Source organism: Hoplias malabaricus, chromosome Y (genome assembly GCF_029633855.1).
Source record: "Hoplias malabaricus isolate fHopMal1 chromosome Y, fHopMal1.hap1, whole genome shotgun sequence".
Lineage (NCBI taxonomy): Eukaryota > Metazoa > Chordata > Actinopteri > Characiformes > Erythrinidae > Hoplias > Hoplias malabaricus.
The window spans coordinates 34,811,985-34,818,916 of record NC_089820.1 but is presented as its reverse complement, the minus strand read 5'-3'; positions in this window follow the sequence as shown (position 1 = coordinate 34,818,916).

The window sequence follows — 6,932 nt, the reverse complement described above, 5'->3', positions numbered from 1 at the left end:
CTTTAAGTCTTCTATCAGAAATCTGATAAAGAGTCATTTCCCGTTTTTTCTTGTTTAAGATTTACACGGAAGCTCTGCCCTCCATGTTTGTTGTCTGGAGAAGGCTTTTCGTAGGAGGCACTCAGTCGCCGAACCGGGAGACCTCAGCCAATAGCATTCGACATGTGCCTAACGAGTCCTCTGAGTCTTTCTAGAATATTTTTGGAATAATTCTGAGAAAAATCTCTCAATAATTCTCTGCACGTATAATGGGGCAGACACACAGTGTAATTGTGGAATGCAGTGTGTTGCTTAAGTCATACTATGGTATAGACTTCAGGAATAAAAACTCTCTTCCACATTAGAACCAGATCATGATTAGTATGTAAACCCTGAATCGGTGCATGAACCCATGGCATGTAGTTTCACATGATACAATTAATGATCACGAAAATGATCATTGATAGATCCAGAGCAAGTGGAACTCAGGCCCACGAGGCTCCATCGCGTTACGGCACATGGTATGGAAGCAAATCTGTCTACAAACTTTGAATTTGTAGCACTGATTTTTTTTTTTGCACTGAAATTACGTATCGGAATTTTGCTGCTTTTGAATTTAAGTCTTCAGATTTCCACCTCTGAATATTTTGCTTCGAAATTATGCATCTGAATATAATTGCCCTTGAATAGAACTCGTGAATTTTCAAGAACACGTTTTCACTGTTATTATTCAAGGTTAATAAATTCAGATTTCGAATATATTCGAAGTTGCTCAAATTCATACGAGTTACAAAAAATTCAGATACACATCCGGGATACCAAGGATGAGCAATCAATTCATTTGGATTGTCTCTTTCACTTTAAATGGTGCAGTAGTTGCATTCTGTCGCCGCTAGATGGTGAAATACGAACACAACTTCCATACCATTCCATACCAAAACTACACATTTAGCTTCCTTCCGTGGATATTATCTCTTTATTTTCAAAGTATCTCAGAAATCTGAAAGTCTCACTAAAGACACAATATAACAAACTATTGATATCCTGAAGATGAAGGAATTTTACTGTGTAAATTATTTGTGATGGTCCTGTGAACATAGCATGTAATATGACAGAATGTTGCTGTTGTGGTTTTCAAATCCAGCAATTCCTGGCTTTGAAAACGACGATAAGCTTTAAGTGTGCCATGTCAAATCAAGTCGTGTCATGTAGAGCCAGACACGTGTGGTGGAAAAGCACCAATAGACATTTCTCTATGGCCAATCAGCACTCTGCAAGGTTTACACATCACCTTTTAGTACCTACTCGGCACGGTTGGAACCCGGAGTGCGGAGGGACTGAAAACTTACCCTGCTCCAGGGACCAGGTACCAGATTTGGCCAGTGGGAAAAGCAAAAGAGCCATGCCGAGTCGAGTAGAGTTGTGTAAGTTCCATGTGGGAAAAGTGCCTTATGAGACCCCTTGTCTCACACAGCTAGAACACTGCTTTCCACTGACACCAGAGTGAGTGCTGTGCTCGATAGAACAATCACTTGTGGCATAAAGTTTACAATCCATAACGGTTTTGTCCATATGCTCTGTTCACTTGAAACACTCACAGCTCAGTTTGTATGTTTTCAACAAGGCTCTGCGTCAAGAAAAAGTAGGCCTGGCACTAAAACTCTATTCCACGCAGTTATAGTTAAACTTTGGCGACTAATCCATGGTTCATGTGCGTCCCAAACCATGGAGGGTGATCCATTACACCACTATACAGAACTGGCCCAAGAATATTCCAAAAATCCTATTATTATTATTATGACAGTCCTGAGGAGATACTGTCTGGAAAAGGTGCCATATATTTAGGAGTATTATTCAATGCCAAATGACATTCTTCCAAAGATATAGAACTCCCCAAAACCTTTGCTTCTCTTAACATTGGAAGATGAAGGACTATCATGCCCTTGTCCTGTCATGTCTGTTTTCCTTGCCATGTGCTCACTTGGCACATGGCTCTGTTTGTTATTGTCCATGTCTCTGCCCATGTCCCGCCTTTCTTCCTCCTCCTCAGTGTCATTTGTAATCCTGCCCCCTCGTTATCAGTCCAGGGGTCCCTTGTCTGTGGTCTGGTCTGGTCTGTTTCTCATACCCTCCAAGTCAGTCTTTGTATCTCTCTTGTCTCATGTCTGTGTCTTTACTCTGTTTATTTCTGTGTTCAAGTTTAGTCTGCTTTCGCTCTTTCTCTGTTTAGGTCTCTGTTTAGTTCTCTCTATCTACGTTTGTCTGTCCAGTTCCCTGTCAGTCCCGTTCCCTCTCTATCTGTCTAAGCCCCTCTGTCCAGGTCATCCTGTCCAAGTCTCTCTGTGTCAGTCTTTCTTTGTTCTGTCTAGTTATCTTAGTCTGTCTCTGTATTGTTATCTTCTGTTGTAAATAAAATGAGACACTGTGTTTTAGCAAATGTGTCTGCCTCCGTCAGTCCCTGCTACCCTGACAGAAAGTCCAACCCAATAAAGCGTCTATATTCCAGGCTATAGTCGAGTCTAGGACTTCAGAGCCGATGTATGGACTAAGTGACTGCTCCTGCCCAAGACGTAGGAGCAAAGGGAACCGGTGAAAGCAGCATGCTGTGTTCCTCCTGACCCTGCGGAAGTCATTGCAAGTATCTATGCCTGTATGGATGCCTTTCGAAGGCGACACCTCGCCTCTGTTCCTCTCCCTGTGATGGCGGCTTCCTCAGCCGCTTCTGTTCCCGTGATGGCGGCTTCCTCAGCCGCTCCTGTTCCCAAGATGGCGGCAACCTCCGCCATTTCAGTTCCTGTGATGGCGGCAAACCCCGCCGCTCCTGTTCCTTTGGTGGCGGCTTCCTCAGCCGCTCCTGTCCCTGTGAAGGTGGCCAACCAGGCAGCTCCTGTCCCTTTGAAGGTGGCCAACCAGGCCGTTCCTGTCCCTGTGAAGGCGGCCACCCAGGCCGCTGTAGTTCCCGTGATGGCAGCTTCCTCAGCCGCTTCTGCTCCCGTGACTGTGGCCCCGGCCACTTCAGTTCGTATCCGTAGGTCAGCCCCAAGGACTTCAGGGCCAATCCCTAAAGCTGTGTCCAGGCTGGCTTCTCGGACAGCTCCACAGACTTTAGCCAGTCCTGGGTACTCCCCAGTTGTTTTGATTCCTCTGTCTGTCCTTGTCCTGGTTCCTGTTTTGGTCCATGTCCCAATACCTGTGTCTGCCTTTGTCTCTGTCCCTGTACCTGTCACTGTGTTTGTGTCAGTACCTGTGAACGTCCTGGTCCCTGTTCCCCTGCCAAGTCCTATCCAGTCCTCATTCCCATCCAGTGTCCAGTCCAATGTCAAGCACCCCGTCCTGTCCCCTGTCCAGTCTACCATCTCTCATCCTGTTCTGACATTTCCTACGTCTGTTCTGTCTCAGTTACCGTCCAGTATGTAACCCCAGTCTCCTGTCAAGTCTTGTGTTTCCACTCCCGTCCTGTCTAGTCCTTTCCCGTCCCTAGTCCTGTCTCCTGTTCCCTTTTGTAAGTCACCTGTTCAGTCTCCTGTCGCTCCCCTTTGTCAATCTCCTGTCCTGTCCCAAATCCAGTCTCCTGTTTCCGGTCCTGTCAAGTGCCCAGCTCCATTTCCTGTGTCTGTTTCTGTCTTGTCCTGAGTCCTGTCTCCCATTGGTTCATTGTCTTGTTTTCCGTGCTCTCTCCTGTGCCAGCTCCGCCCATGTCCCACCTTTCTTCCTCCTACTTGTCAGTGTCATTTGTAATCCTGCCCCCTCGTTATCAGTCTAGGTGTCCCTTGTCTGGGGTGTTCATTTAAGTTCCCTTGTCTCTGTGCTTCTTGGTTGGACAGTCCACCTTCGTTTTGTGTTCTCTGTCTGTCTGTCTGTCTTGTCTTGTCTTGTCTTGTTTTGTCTTGTCTTGTCTGTTGCTCATGCCCTCCAAGGCAGTCTTTGTATCTCTCTTGTCTCAGGTCTGTTTCTTTACTCTGTTTATTTCTATGTTCAGGTTTAGTCTGCTTTAGCTCTTTCTCTGTTTAGGTCTCTGTTCAGTTCTCTCTGTCTAGGTTTGTCTGTCCAGATCCCTGTCAGTCCTGTTCCCTCTATATCTGTCTAAGCCCCTCTGTCCAGGTCATCTTGTCCAAGTCTCTCTGTGTCAGTCTTTCTTTAAGTATTTCTGTCTTGTTATCTTAGTCTGTCTCTGTATTGTTATCTTGTGTTGTAAATAAAATTAGTCACTCTGTTTTAGCAAGTGTGTCTGCCTCCGTCAGTCCCTGCGATCCTGACAAGGACAGCTGGAAATTATTCAGTCCCCTTATTTACTCTACCATTAGATGTGTATAAGTCCTGATAGTTATTTATATGGGTTATTAATATATTTGGGATCTGATACCAAATGTTTTAAAGGAGAGTAGAAGGATTCTCTGGTAACAAGTCTTTCAACCTGTTTTAATTTCAGACATCAAGTCTCAAGTTGGTTAGGCCTGTTGGCATTAAAACAACATCCATGTTGCCTTTTATGTTTAATTAACTCAGGTTTTCTTCTTAGTAAGTGATTCAATTCTCATCTAACAACATTTTCTTTTTAACGTCTTATTTATACACCCTTTTAAGTCTTTGTTCTGGTACTTGGCACAGGTGTTCTAAATTGTTGATTCTATTATTTGTGTCCATATTGAGATGGATGGCAAACATGCAAGAAATATTCCTTATAAATAGCCATCCAAACTAACCCTGGGTCATCTGCTGATTCTTTATTAATCACTAGAACTTGCTGAAAACTTTACTTCAGTTTCCTAAAGAGGCATCATTCTGTAATAAAATAGCTGTTAAAATAATTGTCTGCTTCAAAATAACAGTCTAAGGAAAACACCTAGTGCACCCTAGGGCCACTAGGGCTAAGCTTCAAAACCCAGTTCAGGCTTTTTGAGAGAGGTATGGCTGACTGTGCCACCTCCTGGCTGTGGAAAAAGAGCCTTCGCTCATTCATAATTTCTAGTACATTTTAACGTAATGAAAATATGTGGTATTCTCAAGCTTTGCATGAAGTTTGCTACCTGTTTGCTTCATAGGCTTCTATATGGAAGCCTGTTCACGTCACTTGAAAAAAAGGCCACACGCTAAGTAATAACAATGAGAGAGTAAGTCATAATTATGAGATACTACATAATAATGATGAGAAATTAAGTCACAATAATGAGATAGTAAGTCATAATTAGGAGATACTAAGTAATAATTATGAAGATCTAAGTCACAATAATGAGATAGTAAGTCATAATTAGGAGATACTAAGTAATAATTATGAAGATCTAAGTCACAATAATGAGATATTAAGTCATAATTATGAGATACTACATAATAATAATGAGAAACTAAGTCACAATAATGAGATAGTAAGTCATAATTATGAGATACTAAGTCATAATTATGAAGAACTGATAGTGGACTGATAGTGGTTGGTCCACTGAGGGAAAAGTCCATTTAGCGTTTTTCACAGAGTTTTGTGGGCGGACAACTGATTTTTAAACAGCGGGTGTTAGACAGAATGTTACATTTTAACACATTTCCATTCACAGTCCTATTAATTGATTTTTCCTTCATTACATTTCATTTTCATTTCATTTACACTTCATTTTCATGTTATTGTATATCAGGCCTATTCATTGTATCTCTCATAGTTGTTGGTAATATTTGTATCAGTTTATTTTCCAGAATAAAAGCCTCTGTGAATTTAAAATCAGTTAGAGGACATGAAAAACTAGTTAGATCTTGGACACAAGATGGTAATCTGAGTGGTCCAAAAGCGGACCAGCAGTGGCCTACAGTGGGTGGTGTGCTGACCTTATTAGTCCAGTGGACCAACATATATTCACTGTTTGGAGTGCTAAGCCATTATGAACACACTGACGAATATTTCATGTGTAGTTTTACAAATGATGAATGATTTAAATTCAGTATTTTCTCAACTAATATATGAGGGTCCTGGTAACTTCACATTTATATACTAAATAAATTAAAAGATTAAACCAATCTCAGCATTTCCCACTCCATTTAAAAACATTGTTAACAGTACATGCAATAGTACGAGAAGTACAGACAAGTCCAGACAACTTCCTTCATGTTTTGTTTGGTTTTAATACATATTTGTAATCATACAGATATGTGTAAAGGACAGGGAAGGATGAAATATTGGTTATGAGTCTGTCCTCCATTTTCTCAGACTGAGTTTAGCTTGGGGCCCTTTCCCCATGACCACCATCGCCAGTGACTTTGCATCTCATTATTATTATTTAATATCTTATAATTATATTTAGTATCTCATAATTATGATTTACTATCTCATTATTAAGATTTACTATAACCGTTTATACAATTCAGGGTTTTAGTCGGTCCAGAGCCTACCTGGAATCACCAGGTGCAAGTTGGGATCACACCCAGGAGGGGGAACCTGTCCACCTAGCAACATGTGTTTTTGGACAGTGAGAGGAAACCGGAGCACCCAGAGGAATTACATACATTTTAAAGTGTTTCATGAAGACACTTGGTATTCTCTGGATTTTTTTACTTCTCTTTTTGACATGGGGAGAACACACCAAACTCCTCAAAAACATTCACCTGGAGCAGGGCTCAAACCCACAACCTCCAGGACCCTGGAGCTGTGTGACAGTGACACTACCGGTTGTGCCACCGTGCCACCCTAATTATGACTTACTATCTCATTATTGTGACTTAGCACATCATAATTATGACTTAATATTTCTTAATAATGACTTAGCTTGTGGCCTTTTTTTTTCTTCAAGTGATGGAAATGCACTTTCATATACTATGGTTATTCCCTTCTAAATAGCATTACAGAAGAAAAGTTTAGAGGACCTAGGAAGTCTCCCATTCAAGGGCTAACCAAGCCTAGCCCTGGTCAGGCTCCAGGCTGACTGTGTCACAGTCTAGGTGTCTCTTAGTTTCTTTCAAATTTCTGAACCAAG